The following is a 16776-nucleotide window of genomic DNA, read 5'->3' as shown; positions in this document are numbered from 1 at the left end:
CGGATTTTAATTATGGGACCGCGGTTCTAGATCCGATTCCACCGAAGAGCCGCCGTGTAAGCGACCTGGTGCATGCTAAATTCTTCGGGCCAAACGTCCTCCCGCTGGTGTGGTGTGGAAGTGTGAAGAGGGGGTTACAGTTCAGGTGTCGTCCTCGTCATCTGATCGCAGTTAAAAATGACGAGGTTTGTCCCAGAATATCCCCAGTGTTACCTTAAAATGGGACGTTAATATAACAGATTTTAGTTTATTTGTCGCCTCTTTTTTTTTTTTTTTTTTTTTTTTTTTTCTTTTCTTTAAAAGACAATTTGTGGAAACAGCAATTTTGGATGGCTCCAAAGTTTTGTGAGGATATCATTAGACCAAAGATTTGTGTGGACGTCATTACATAGAGGAATAATTGTTTTTTGCAAATTTATAAATGAGGGAGTGTGCGAGAAAGTTGAAGGAGCAATATTTAATTTTTTTAAGACATTCGATGCTTTATTCTTTATTAAATTTAAAGTAAAGGGATTCTCCGAATTTCAACTCTTATCAAAAGCTGTTCAGAACTAAAGGAGAGGGGGGGGGGTAATTACATAAAATTCAAAAACTAAATAAAATAAGATTTAAATAAATATTAGGAACAGTGAATTAGTTCACTATTAAAATATTCAACAAATCAGAATGAGATGAAACTCGCATACACACAGATAATACATGCTCTGTTATTATTATTGTATTTCCTTCAGTTAGATGCAGCCAAACTGCTCACATCAGACGGCCGTTTTCTGTTAGCTCACAACAAACACTCTTTGGAAAGTTACATTTTATAATGAAATCTAGATCATCGCTTTTCAATAAGAACAGTTGACAGTATAATAAACAAGAGGACATTTCATTTACATCCAAGACAATGAGTCAAAAATCAGGATAATCTCAGCCAGTCAGGGATGTCTGATCACTTAAACAATAAAATCAAGACTCTGTACTACTTGTAGATAAGATTTCATAGTTTTAATGCATGTTTTCCTGTTTTAGAAGTTTGAACCAGTTATTTCTCGAACTACTCTTTTTCTTTTTTTTTTCAATCAACCAAAAGGGAAACCAATTAACGGACTGAAAACGTCCAGATGGACACATCCAATCAACCTTCACGGCGAGAACGAAATGAAACGAGTAATCGCCGCATAAATATGGGTTAATAAGGAAGCGTTTTCCTTCCGCACTCGAGCTGGAGTGATGCAATGGAGAGTTATTTCCAGAGTGTTAACCTACTTCTGGCGGCTGGCGAATTTTTTCCCATTGGCGGAGGTGGCAGGTGAGAGCGATTGGCGATGATTTTATTTCTCATGGCTTTCGCTCAATGAATTTTTATACTCTGAATACGTTTTATTAATGCTTATCAAGTAAAATCTGTCACGAAATAGGCGCTATAGGACACTTATTCATTCTTGACAATGCTTTCAGGTTGGCATACTTACTGCAAACTATGCGAGACATGATGCAAAAGATATGAAAAACTATCTAAAAGTCGGATCTGCAATGAACTAATATCTCACATTTTGAATTTAATTCATTCTTTGCAAATTACATCTTGAATAATAGATATTTATAATAAAGGGTCTTCACATTTTTCAGGAGTTTATAAACTAGTTTTAAAAATTTTAAAGATTAGTTTCACTGTGAAACCAATTTTATTTCTGTGCAACATTTCTAAAATTTTATTTATATAATTCACTTTTGATACGGTCAGTAGTCTGCTTACTTCCACGATATTTATTCATAATATCCCTTTTAACTCCTTGCACAGGTGACTCGTGGTCACCATTCAAGACGGTGCATCATTTTGACGTTTTATTCATTTATTTTTCAATTTTGAATGTTAAAAATACCTACAGAATGGTAAAAAGATGCAAATAACTTTTCGAAGAAATTTAACTTGAAATAATTATATATATTTATTTTTCGGAAAAATAAACAAGTCCTTGTATTAGGTAAATAATTTTGCATTCAATGACTTTTTCTGAGTGCAAAGGGTTCATTCAAAAAATTCTGCTCCAAATTTAAAGGAAATATCTCACATGTAGCATTATTTTAATATTTTATGAATGTGTAAACCATTTAGAAACAATGGCGAAATAGGTTAAACAATTTTAGTCCAGTGTGATGAAGTTTGTTTCAAAAATAACCATGTTAGTTTAAAATGGGTCTAAACGAAATCTCAAAGCATAATTTATTCCCTAAACATATAAAAAATAGATGCAATGATTTATTTTCAACTTAAATAAATCAAAGATATGGAACATTGGCGTAATCCATCTTTTTGGTCCTCCATATATTAGAAGCAAAACGTTGGAAGTTTACACCATCTATTTTTAAAAAAAGCGACAGATTCTGGCATTCCGCGGTCTTAAGCAGTACTCCTGCTTGTCCAGCTTTGAACCGGCTGTTCAATTTATTTTCATATTTCTACATATTTTTTACTTAACATTAGTTTATTAATCTTTAAACTAATTTTTTTTATTTGAATAACTTGGTTTTAATGCTCATGTTTTATTTAACTGCTCTACGTCCATATTTGAATATATATATTTTTCAAATATGGGTTTGACTTTATAATACAACAATAAATCACTGAATGAAATGAAACAGATATAACTCGATCCATTGTACTTCACTAAACGCGGGCCGCGGTGGCCTGGTCGTAAGTTCTCGGCTTCGGAACCGGAGAGTTTCAAGTTCGAGACCCGATTCCACTGAAGTACCATCGTATGAGTGGGTCTGGCCCACGTTAAATCCGTCGGAGCCAAACATCCTTATGTTGGTGTGGTGCGGAAGCTTGGAGAGGGAGGTGCCAGCTCAAGCGTCGTCCTAGTCATTTGATTGCGGTTCAAAATGACGAGGTTCGCCCCCAAATAGTCCTAATGTTGCTTTAAAACGGTAAGTTAATATAACTAAACAAAAACTTCATCTAATATTAGTATTACTCAAATATTTTATTATTTATAAAAAAAGCATTTTTTATAAATTTATTTATATCGTAAATAGAGAAGTAATATTATTTTATCAACGTGCCTGCATCCACATCCCAATCGCAAGCGCAGTCCAACTGCCTGCTCTGCCCGATGAGCGAACAATGCTGCTTGAAGGCAAGCAGTGAGGAAACAAAGCGGAAATTCTGTTCAAGTAATACGATAGTAATCAGTTTTCCTAGTCTTATGTAACGGGTCTTGCGCTTTTAAGAATCTCGCACTGAAGCGTGCAGATTGTTTTTGCAGCTGAAATTTCTTTCCTCTGTGGTCGAGCCCTTTGCCCGACACAAAATGTGTGGATCTCAGATGGAGTGACATCAATGATCACAGGATCTGTAAGCCATGGGATAACGTTCACTTCTGCTAAAATTGTTTCCACTTTATAAGGAAAGCTCTTAGTCATTTTTATAAAAATATTTATCAGAAGTTTTAAAAAATGGTTGGATTTCATAAAACGTGGTCATTAAGGCTTTTCCTTTTTTTTTTTTAAGTCTAAATTAAAAAAAATATTATGAAAGTATCATTGAATATAATACTTTAAAATTTTTCGCATAAAATAGTCGCGCTCATTTGTTGTTTGTTTTTTAGACCAATAGACAGCGCAATGAATTCAAAAATAGTTCTATTTACATTATATTCAATTGTTATCAAAATGGAGCTATCGAAAAGAAAATTCAGTGGTTCCCTTCACTCAGACGTAAGTGGTTATATTAACAACTTTATAACGTATTTAAAATGCATCGAAACAGTCATATACGTCAGATTATAATAGTTTTTTTACAATGTTTGTCATCAAGGAAGGACTTTGTGATTTCTACTAATAATCAGAAATAACGTCTGTCCGTGGATATATTTGGCGCTCTTCAGGTCAGACCGATGGACAAAATTTGGCTACAAAATCTGGCATAAACGTGCATTGAGTTTTTTCTGGTAATGTGCATTCCAGAATCATTTTACTGAAATTTTAATTAATAAAAAATGAATCAAAATGTTGAAATTTTTCCGTTATAATATCTAAAAAAAATATTGCAGTACAAAATTTATTTCAATGATATCATTATAGCTAGTATACAGTTTCCCTCCTTCTTTAATTAATTTTTAAAAATATTTTACAATAATACTTTTACACGTAGCAATAACATACAAATTATTTCCTTTATTATTACAAATTATTAACAATTTGGAAACAAATATATATATATATATATTATATTAACAATTGGGAAATAGTTTTGATACTTTATACATTTATAAAGACTAAAAAAAACTCTTTCATCTGTAATATAATTAGATATATATGAGTTATGTTATCGTTTTTTGAACTTATATATATATATATATATATATATATATATATATATATATATATATATATATATATATATATATATATATATATACATATATATATATTATGAGTATATTTCAATTCAAGAAATAAGTTACTGGGCTGTTGATGTTTAATAATTTTCTGTTTCAGATTAAAACTCAAACTTTAGGGAAGACAGAGAGAAAGGGTTGGTTCATAGCATAAGGTACAGGAAAGGTAAAGCTTCTAAAATGAATACTAAGTAGATTTAAACATTTGACATTTAAAATAACACATTGCGGTATTCATTAAGACACGCAACACGTACAAAATTGTAAGTTGCAACATTGGTTTTTCGTGCTTCAATGGAAGGCTGTTAATATAAAATGAAAAGTTAAAATAGAAAAGATATCAATATTAAAAAGGCCTAAACAATGAGCCGTCGAACATTGAGACAGATGATTAGTTCAAGAGCAAATTTAGAAAAGGCGGAAATTTGGAAAAATATTCTTAATTTTGAACAAAGCTTTTTCTAATTGCATTTAAATATGTAATACGCAAAAGAAAATACCGATAAAAATTTCAGATCAATAATGGCACTTTTTTTTTTTAACAAAGCAAACTTTGTTGAAGAAAATAAAGCTGTCTCGAAGGATGCTTGTAAGTCCTTTTTTTATTCGTTTGAATTCCGGGATGGAAAAAAAACCCTATTTTAAAAGTGTTGTTCTACAATTTCACAATTAATTGCCTTTAAATGCGAAAAACCGAGATACAATCTTACCATCCCACCCTTCTCTAATTCGGTGTAATATCCGGAAATAAATATATTATCCAGTTTTGCATGGTCAGCTGAATGATTTAAATCGATAAATTGCTATTATATAGTTTTAACCATGTCAAAGTGCAATTCAAAGGGACTAAAAACTCAAAAAAGCGAAGGGACCATTTCTAGACAAGCGTCGAAGAATACACCAATGAGTCTTCCTGAAGAACGCGTCCTCTACATGAGCCACGCAACGATATTCTACCCCAGCAAATAAATATGTAAATAAAAAAGAAATAAGGGGGGAAAATAAACGGAATCAGAATGTTCAAGTAGTTCTGCTCTAGAAAAAGATTTATAGCACATATATCTTCATACGTGTTGAATTCCCCGTTTTGTATATTTTTCTGGCAATATGATAAATTCTGACATTTTACAGCGCATTCAAGTGACATGAAATACCAGCTTTAAAGTCATGTTTCACAAACGTTTCTATGATGCTGACCATTTTATTTGGGATTCTCTAAAAATTTCTATTAGATCTTTTTTATCCTCATTTTGGTTCTGTAGATTGATTTAAATTTTGTCTCGTAGTCACTTTGCTGTACTTTTTTTGATACCTTATTTCAGATGCGTTGTGCACCTTTAAAAATCAACAAACGCAACTCATTATCTTGCAATTTTTAATGAACAACGCTTAAATGCTATCCATTGAAAGGCTGCAAAACTCGTTTTATCTTCTTCACTTCGCACATTCGATGTCAATTTTGTTCACCTTGCCTATTCAACGTGTTTTTCAAGTAATGTTTCTAATAATGCTCACCTCCAGCAGAATAAATCTCCAGGTGTCACAAAATTCTCTATAAGAATCTATCAGTAAAAGCACTAAGGGAAAAATTTCGCAGACTCTTCGCTCTTGTGTCTTGCATATTTATACATGGGGCATTATTTATAGATGGGGATAAAAGTGAACAGACTTGTTTCACTCTCATAGCCATGTATAAATAATGTCTTCCCAAGGAAAAATAAATTGAAATTCATTCTAAACTTGCCTTTATGTCGCCCACTCATCAAAAATATGTTGGCATAAAGTTTCGAGGAAAGAATGGAGTGATGAGAAGGACAGTTTTTGAAAGGGAAGATGACAAGAATGGCAACTATTTTCATCCTTTTAAAAACGGATTCATTGTTTTGGAGATTGCCTCGGGCGCTACTTTATGGAGGCTCGCCTCCGGTCTTGAATGAAGGAACGAAGTCATTAATGAAATGACTGAAGTGAGCTAAATAAGGGAAATGAACAGACAGAGTCATTAAGTTGACACAATCATTTCACTTTACCACTGGGCTCACCCTGTTTTTCCCCGTATTAAAGTCCATATATAGAAGATATAGAAAAAAAGATTTTAATTTATCTTTTCTCTTAGTTTTTTTAATATTAATAATTTTATCTACTCATTCTTTCATTTGAACTTCAACGGGTGTCGGTAATGGATTAGTGAAAAGAAATCTTATCTAAAAACATTTGGCGAGTTTTTGCACTTTGAACACCCCTTTATCTTAATTTTGAGTGCAATGGATCTTCTTGAGATAATATCTGTTGATTCATCTGCACTCTGCATACGATGATTCACATTCAAGGAAGAATAGTACCGATTTTTATACTAGAATAAGAAATAAATGCAACAAGACCAGAAATACGAATATTTTACTAGAAGTAGGAAATAAACAGAATTGGCGTGATTTCACAGCTCATGGAGAATGTAACTACCTCTCGTCTAAATGGACGTCACTTAAATTTTGCTTATGCAAGACGCGCATCTGACACCGAATGATTCCGCCCAAATGGTGTATGTCACGTGTGGAAAAATGGATTCAATTGTTTTCTAGAAAACAAGTCTGTGATAGCAGAGGCAGCTTCCCTCAATGTTTCTGTGACCCCGCTTAGGGCGGAAACCCACCATTTCATTTTGGAATTTAATCTTTAAGTTATGATATTACTGCGGGGGTGATGGCCAATCAATAACAAGTTCGAGTTAGTTGATATTTGAGAATTTAATGAGTGGCAATATAGTTACGTTAATGACGATGCACAAATTATGATGAACGAATTGAAGATGACAAATTTACAGGATGAGACTACGATAATCAGGTTCAGAGTTATTATAAAAGTGCATCTTTTAAACAACACGTCGTAATAATTCGTCTTCACGCCGCTCAGTCTTGGTGTCAACTGCCGGCTCTGCCAGAAGCGCTGCTCAACGGCGATAAATGAGGTACCTGGCACCACATTACCACCCATAACTTCCATTGAGAAAAACTCTCATCCAAGTTCCATTTCATTCCTACTGACTAGCTAATGATCAAATACCAATAGATGTTGTGTCTATTTTGCAATTAATTATTTGCAGAGTTTTAAAACTCTGCAAAAAAATCAAATTTACTCCACGCTTGTATAAGATTGAACAAAAGAAAAGTGTCTGAACCTTCCCCATCCGAAAAATGCCATTAAAAACTTTTATTAACAAATTGATTGCTACAATAAAGACATGAAACAAGAATACAACGTTTTGACACATTTTTCACTAATATTCGTATTGCTGCTTGCAGGTAATAAATAATTAATCCCTATTATTTTAGAAAGCACAAAAATTAAAAAACTCGCATGAAATTGATAGTACATAAAAATGGTTGTGAAAATTAGAACACTGTGCCAAAAATGGAAATAAAATGGTATAGAGAAGTATTGATTACTGAACTAGTGGAGGTGTAGTGGCCTTGAATATCTCATATATTTTCATTTTTCAGAGCGTTTTGTATTTATTTTTGTTGCATACTGAGGAATAACGAGAGTGCATTTTTGTCATCTTTTTCCCAAGCCATCAGGAACAAAACTGAATACAGATTTGTAAGTTTTGGTGGTCAGAATCGTACATCAGATTTTTTTAATCTGTGGTGCACGAGCGAGCGCAACGACCTTCTCAGATGTCGCCTCCACACACATAGAAAAACAAACGGATAATCTGTACTTTGATCTGCAATTTTGGTTTAAGGTATGTCACTGCTGTCGGGATGATTTTAAAAAATACGCTGTAAAATTGTAATCCTTTTTGAATTTTTACATAAAAAGGATTGGAAAACATCAATAAAATCAAAATAAACCAGTAAAATATCAAAAGTTTATTTTAATTGGAAAAAAAAATTAGATGGGGGGATGGCTAAAAAAAGTAAAAAGCTAAAGAATTTTAGAAAATGACATTTAAAACATGTAAAATAACATTAAAACATGCATTACGGAAATATAAAAATCAATGTAACTTCCCAAAGAATAAGCTTAGAAACAAAATTCAAACGTTTTATAAAGATGACTATTCATATATCAGAAATTAAGATTATTGAATGAAAAAATATTTGATATTTTTGAAAAAGATCAGCTTTTCAACGTACTCATAATATACGTTTAAAGGATCATATACCATTTAAACGTAAAATTTGCAATTAGATACATTTTAAAGATAAAGCATTAGCATGCGCAGAAATACTTGGATCGACAAGCGGACAACCTATTAATGTATTAGCTCTATAATATTGAATACAGTGACACAGACTTGAAATAATGGTCATAAAGTCTTTCGACGAATTCGACTTATTTACTGGATTGTGTTTTTGGCTTATAAATTTTATAAGCACGCAGAGACATTCGACCGAAATTCCATAGCAATCTGCGCTTGTATTACATAAAAAAATCTTTAATCAAATCTCACTCTTCCAAAAAGCTGCAATTTTGAGTTTCCTAGCTCAAGGCTAAGCCAATATACTTACAAAAAGTGGTTATTCAAAATTCAAATAGATCTGAAACGTGAAGAATAATTATAGTCTCAAGCTTAAAGAAGTAGGGAGCCTTTCCATGATCTGTATACTTTGTATTCGAGGCAGTAAAAATGAAAATGAGTGTACGATGGAAAGTCATTTCAGGTTCGAGAAGGTCATGGGAACAGCCCACTATCAGTGCACACTAACAATTCATTAGCGTGTTAAATTTAAATGAGTTAAAATGAATTAATAATGAGTCAGCACGATAGATGCCACGTGTATCCAATGAATGCATTCATTTCATCGCATCCATTTGATTTTTGTGACGCGCACAGTTCTCGGCAGACGGTATCGATCGACTGTTTTCGTCTCTTTCAGACATCCGCCGAATGCCGTTTCAGATACTAAATAAGTTCCGAACGAAACCTTGTTCTGATTGTCAATATTTTGAAGTACGAAAAAAATTGTTACGTTTAGAAATCATCTTATTAGTTGCCGATACAATGACTGTGTGCAACAAAAGATAAAATTCCATTTAAAAGGAAGCATCTCAGCGTGCCAGTATGAAGTAGGATAAAGCGCAACTTCCAATGAGGAAAACAGCAGGCAAGGTAACTGAAGCAGTAAGTGCAAAGCGTAAAATGTGCCATTTGCATTATCTGAAACATAATCTCTAGAAATTTAATTTACATTCTGAAAAAAAATGCATATACAATGAGTAATATTATCTTATGACAAAAACAAAATATGAATCATGAAATAACTTTAAAGACGGACGATGCAAACTTTGAATTGTTATCCAAAATATAAATTTTTAAGATAACATATTTCTATATTATATTTTTGCTGTTTTATGAAATGAACTTTTAGAATATGAATTAGAATAGAATTTTTTTATGAATGAACTTAATTTTAGAATCCAAGGCATACCTTGTCCAATGAAAATAATTTACGTTTTGTAGCTGAGCGAGGACTATTTTTGAAAAGACATTGCCATTTTGAACATATATCAAGCGAGGATATTTTCTCAAACCTTTTACACCAGATCGTTCGGTTCAACAAAGTCTGCGTAAGGCGTATGTTCAGTTTTCGAGCTCTCGACTGTCCGGCGTCATTTATTATTACAAACAAAAAACCGCCTCAAAATGCGAAATGTGTTTGGGGTAGGACTTGAGCGAAATGAATATTCATTGATAAATTATTGAAATTCAAACTTAATCTAGTACAATGTAACTAAGAATAATTAAGAACTGTAAAGACTAAAATTTACAACGAAATTCAAGAGAAGATTGTCCAGTGATTCCAATGTACCAAATTCATTGACAATTTAGCCCATCTCAAGATAGTGAAGTATGGATCATGAAATGGATGGCGTTCGAATGAAAGCGAATATATCTGCAAATGAATATACCATTTAAAAAGCAACGTAGAAATGATTAAATGATGACCTTTTTTTATGTGGAAATACAAAATACTTTTGAATCAAATTTTCAGAAACTTGTTTTGATAATAAACTCTAGTACAGCACATCTCTTCTATTTCTTTTAATTAAAGTATATTATCTGCTCTGAACAATAAACTGATTTCAATTTATGATTTAAAAACTTAAAACAATGATTAATTAGATGACTATAAAATGGATTGGTATCCAACGTAATCTGAAAAAAATGTGCAAAATTGTTTCAAAATGTCCCTTATCCTTAACTAAGTACAATTCAAACATCAGTTTAGAAATTCTTAATGCAATATGCCGAGTGAGGAAAAATTTAAAAATTTGAACATCGCGACTGTCTGATAAACGCGTTGTCTCTTTTCCAAGGAAAGGAGCGGGACTTGTTTCTTTCTGAAAACAAATTTTTTCCGTAAACAATCAGAACATCGGTTTTTTAACATAAATTAAGAATTTGTCAGGCGGGTATTCAGCAGCAGTTTTCATAAAATGATCCATTATTTGATATAAAACTTAAGAGTCAAGGCAAAATTTGCATATTCATAAATTTCACGTAACATTGCATTGTCACAGTATTACCATCTGCTTGGCGCAGCATAGCCAAATCTGTCTCTTTCGCCAAAAAAACAACAACAAAGTATCACATTGCTGATCAGCAGACATCAGCTTTTCTGCAGATTGCAGGAAATGTGTTGTAACGGAAGAGATTATCAGAATTACCTTGTTATGGATTCACGCTTAGGTGATCTTCAGATGATAAAGTAGGTATTAGGTAATAATAAATGACAATAAGAAAACCGACAGATCTTAGGATGATATATCTGTTAAATCTCAGCACTCTTAAGAAAAACCTGTATAGATATAAGCTGTTTAAAATGAAACCAGAAAATCTGCTACATTTTCATCACACTGAAAATAAGTACACCCAGATAAATTTAATGATATCATAAAGTTGCTAAGAGTATGCTTGTTTTGTTAATATTATAGAAAAGAATAACTCATTATTAGTAGATTTATCAATGAATGCATCCATCACATAGATATTTTCATTTAGTCTTACATTGTAATGATATAAGCATTAAAGGGTCCTTTCGGTTCAAAATGAAAATTTAAAAGAACGAATTCAACTGCGAACCATTTTAAAATACATTAGGATTGATGGTTCTGCTTTTATCTTCGTCAGTTTTTCTTTAATATAAGAAATTAGTGCGAAATTATTTATATTATAAATTTTAAATTCGTATTAACTTTAAGATGAATGCAAAAGTCTGCATTTTGAGCATTTTCTTCTTTTAATGGCATAAGAGCTGCAGCATAACACTAACAAAATATGGATACCTAGCTCAACCTGAAACAACAACAACTGATCGCTGATTAAGTTCTAAGGGACATTTAGTTCTAAGGGGCATTTTTTGGTCCATTGATCAAAAAAATTATTGAAATTTGTCTACTATAACATAATTTCAAGAAAAAACACAAAAACTGGAAGTTTACTTTGCCAAGGGACATTTTGCGTAAAAAAGATTTTGACATCTTATGTAATAAATTCATAAAAAATAGTCAAAAAGGAAATCAAAATCATATACGAAAATAAACGAACGTTTGCCTCACTTTTTCGTATGGTACATTTTATGTTATACTCGGGGAAAAAATCGAATATGCATCTTGGATATTCTGAAAAATTAGATACAAATCCAAAATTTCGAAGTAAAGTTCAAGGACTCAAATTCGACCTTCTAACTTACAGCTTTCTAAATTATCTGTTCGTACACACATGAATAAACAGACCGACAAACAGTTAATCCACGAGTAAATATAATCTGAAATTTTCATATCTACAATGTACTAATATTAAAGCAATATGTCAAACTTAATCTACAGTGCTTTTAGCACTTTTGAGTTACCATGTTAACAAAACAATCGACAGATTTAATTGCAAAAATGATTTTTAAGACGGAAATATGGAACTTCATCGAAATCTAAATAATAAACTTCGTGACGATCACAGTATTTTTTCTTTGTAAAAGAGAAGGAGTTAATGCTCACAAAATTTTAAAAACTGGCGGTATTAAAAAGTGCAAGAATATTCTGAGGAGACATTATCCAGAATTTAATATCATATTAAAAGAGGAAATGAAAAATTGTGTAAGAAAAAAATCACCTGTGAGAACTTGACTTGCCAACAAAATGACATGAAAACCTTACAGAAAATGACCGATTCATTTTTTTGTTCTATAGGCTTTGAGAAGAAGATAGTAAAATTTGACCTTAATAGCGCGCAACTGAACTCGGCATTCGACATCCTCCTTTTTTTCACGCAAATTGTTCTCTTTTCTTACGTCAAAATGCATTTTCGTAATAAATTATTTAATGACAGCAATCAAAAACTATTTTACATCATATGGAGGTCAGAAAAGTAACAAAACAAATTCTAACAATTCGCTTACTTATAAAATATCAAATAAAAAATAATAATATTATTTGGTGCAAGAATAAAGTCATAAAATTTGTAAAAAATTCAAAATAATATAATTTTATAAACATTTTACTACTTTTTTTTTCTACAGACTGTTTTCTAACACCTTATCTTTAACGGTTTTTCACCTTATAACTATCAATGGCTGTATGTAATTAAAAATAATAAGGCATTTTTTAATTCTAAATTTTAGAATTGAATGAAATGCGATATTATAAGTGATGTGTTGTACATTTGATTATAGGTGATGCAATGGCATCATTGGCTCAGCTATAATGAATGGAGGAATTTTGAAATTCCAAATAGTGCATATTATTAGGTTTTTAAAAAATAAATATTCAATTTAGTTTCACATTTCAAAACATTTTTAACTCTATCAACATGTAAATGATTTATAGAAGATTAATTTTTTGCTTGTTTTGTTTTAGCAAATTTGAATATATATGTGTGTATGTATGTTTTATTTAATACGCATATCGTGAGGAAAATGACTAAAATAATAGTATTGTTGAAAAATGAGTCATAATTATCAGTTTATGGTTACCTTATCTCTTATCTTAACATCAAAAATTTACATGACATAAGTAATGAGATTAGCAAACTGGAATGTAATATAATTAATTAATTATCCAAGATATTACAAAAAGTAATTACAAGATATTACAAAAGTTAATTACATTTTACTTTGCATAAAAATGATTTTAATTATTCAATGTAAATATAATTCGCCGTCCTAATATTAGAACTTGTATTTTCTACAAATTTCTTTTATTTGGCAGCTAAGCTAATCATCGATTCATTTTAATCGATCCGCCAGCGTTCCGCACGCAGATCAGCGGCCTTAAGCAGCTATTTATTCTGAAATTCTCCATGGCTTGTAAGTACCGCAATTAATCTTTGTCAATCCTAATATGGCACGATTTTAATGAAGGGCAATTCATTGCAGTCAGGTGACTTCAAGGTTTGGAAGTAGAGAACTGTTTAATCCAAGCACTTTTAAAGGCTCTATACTTTCAGAATAAAAATGTAGTTGTTTTGTTTTCATTGTTCGTATATTGGTCCGTAAAAAAAAAGTATTTTTTAAAAGTTTAATAGTGATGTTATGAAAAACAAGACGTTTCAGGTAACAGTAATACAAAAAAATATCTATATATATATAGCTGATGAAGAGGAGAAAGACACAGGGCAAAAGAAGAAGACACATAAAATAAAAAATCAGTAGAGATATCAAAAATGTCAGGCACTTTGTAAAATTACATAATTTTACATAAATAATTTATATTTCGCATACCTTTTATGAAATTTGTTCGTCATTAAATATCCTATCACATTTTAGAAAAGTTGTATTATTTAGGACAAACAAGATTTAATTAATGAATGAAGCGATAAAATAACACATTATCTCATCGGTTTTACACAGAAATTTCAATTTCGTATCGATACTTAAGTATTGATTACCACAATAGGAATTAGAAAGATTCATATCAAGCATATATTTATATAATAACTGGGAAGATTATAGAAACGTATATATTCTAGATAAATATTTTTCCTATGTCCTTTGTTTTAACGTTTAAGTTGATAAAATAATAAATTCAAAAATTTAATAATAATAAAAGAAACTGCAAAAGCTCATGCAACTGAAAAAAATAATCAATTACATTTACTTTTGATTTGTGCGGCACTTAGAGAGTTTTAGGGCAACTGTTTCAGCGCAAAGGGTTATTATCTTTATAAGAGACATTCACTAAATACTTTCTTACAAATTTTTTAATGCAAAATTCAAAATAGACTAATCAGATCTTAATTAAAAACAACGTGACAACATTAATAATGATACAGATTTACTGTTATGCTGAGCCCTATTATGATGAAACAATAATTTGCATGTTTGCTTGCAACCGTTTTTCCAATACAACATTTTGAATCAAATTCTGCCTCAAAAAAGTGTTATTTCTGATTTGATGAAATTATAACAAAATATTATTATTATATTACTATTTAAAAGTACTTTTATTAGAAATTCTAAGAATAATCTTAAAAATAAAAAAAAACTACACCACACTCTAATTTTAAAAATGCGTTATTAATAATTTGAAAAAATTATTATTTATTTGTTATTCTATTATATAAGAATTTTCACTTTCTAAAGTTAGAAATTTTATCGATTCTCACAGCCGAATTCTCATAGCAACGACTCTTCACTGCTGCCAGATTTTGACAATAAAGCCTTTTATTCCAAATGGTAGACCATTACGGCTAATTATTTCTTTCCTAACAATTAATCTTTCAGAGAAAAATCATTGTTTTTGTGAGTGAGTACTTACCGAAATAGAATAGAGCTGCTTCTTTTTTTGTATGGTTTTCCCGCCTCGAATTTCTCTTGCAAAATAAAATATCCTCACGAATTCAGAAGGAAACAAGCAGGAAAAACAGCTGTCCGTGTCGGTGGAGCTGAAAAACTGTTAGTGTTTTACGAGAAGAAATAACTAAAGCATTCACTTCTCGACCTCTACTTTCACTGAACGACCAAGTGCTTCGGGATTGCGGAGACAAAGAGAACGGCAGTGAGCGCCATCTAGTGGACATCAGCACAGTCACCTCATTTCTAGGCAGACAGACAATGGGAGAAAGATCACGGCCGTTATTATTTCGCTTCTTCCTTGATATTCTTTGTTTATTTATTTCCATTTGGTGAGCAATAGAGAGAGTTAGTTACCTAGCCACGATGTAGAGGAATCAATGAATTATTGGCTCATTAAATGATAATCCTCGTATGGATATCTCTATATAATAAACAAAATGCAGCAAGCATGCGTTTATTAATCAATATAAATAAAGTGAAGTAAAAAAGAAGTATTTTGTTCTCTATCGATATCCAAATTGCTGAATAAGTTTTCCGTAAATTTTGTTCAAAAATACTATGATGCATGAAAAAAAAAGTTTCAGTAAAAATTTGAGGCTCTCTTAATAGTCTATTCCTTAGTGAACAAGAACCGTGTTTTCACAGATAGCATATGCCATTAATTTAATATACTGTTGTTTGTTTAATCTGTAATATAAAATGCGTGATATAAAATGAGTAATGCGTAATATAAATATTGTTCAAAGCATTTTAAAGAACAGATATTGAACCTTTAATTATTATAAGGTTCATAATAAATGTAATAAACTTATAATAACTTAATTTTAAAAAATTGTATATATATATATATATATATATATATATATTAATTGGAAAGAAAATTATTCAGTACATTATCCTTCTTTCAAAAATAATCTTCAGGGTCCTCGAGTGCAAAAAACTTTCGATTAAATTTTACTCACCGCATTTATTTAGAATTTCTTTAAATTATTGCGGCATCTACTCTCACGTTAGAAGAGGCGACGAATTTAAATAGTTACTAATTCACGACAAAATGAAACAGTAAATCAATGAAAACACAATTTTCACAATGGCAAATTCATAGGAATAAGAACTAGTTTAGTTTAATTAAATTTACATACCATTTTGAAGTAAAATGGCGCTTATTTTAGGAAGGAACTCAGAATTTTGAAGTCGCCGGTTGACGATTTCTGCACTTAAGTCCACACTTCCTTTTCAGGTTACCCTGCCGCATTAACTGGGTGCCGTTCGATCCAGACATATTCAGTGGGAAAATTTAGATTCAAAGGAGTCCAACCCAAAAACCAAGACCGAGGTTACTTAGAAGTAGCGTTTACATGCATGAAGTGTTATAAAATATTCGATTATTTGAAAACGATATTTTTGGCAGATGTTTTCTTTGTTCTTCGATGCAAGTACCGTTTTGACTTTGCCATTTATCTGGCAGACGGTTTGCAAGCTGCTTGATGCGTAATTGTGTAGGTGATACAAAGAATGCGCATACGGCAGATCACATGATCTAGAGTAATCAAAATTTGTATATGTAATTACTTCTTAGGTAATAAATC

The 16776-nt window shown here is 31.3% G+C and overlaps 1 protein-coding gene across 2 annotated transcripts in view; it reads right to left on the bottom strand.

Moving 5' to 3' along the window:
• LOC129976524 (phospholipid-transporting ATPase ABCA1-like) overlaps positions 1-15326 on the bottom strand; it is a 184432-nt gene extending 169106 nt beyond the window's left edge. For both annotated transcript variants that reach the window (XM_056090138.1, XM_056090140.1), the window contains exon 1: positions 15150-15326. The gene's annotated coding sequence lies outside the window, so the exon portion shown is untranslated. The remainder of the gene's footprint in view (positions 1-15149) is intronic.
• Positions 15327-16776: the final 1450 nt, after the last annotated feature.

Source organism: Argiope bruennichi, chromosome 7 (genome assembly GCF_947563725.1).
Source record: "Argiope bruennichi chromosome 7, qqArgBrue1.1, whole genome shotgun sequence".
NCBI classification, from domain to species: domain Eukaryota; kingdom Metazoa; phylum Arthropoda; class Arachnida; order Araneae; family Araneidae; genus Argiope; species Argiope bruennichi.
This window is presented reverse-complemented; position numbering and strand designations above follow the sequence as displayed.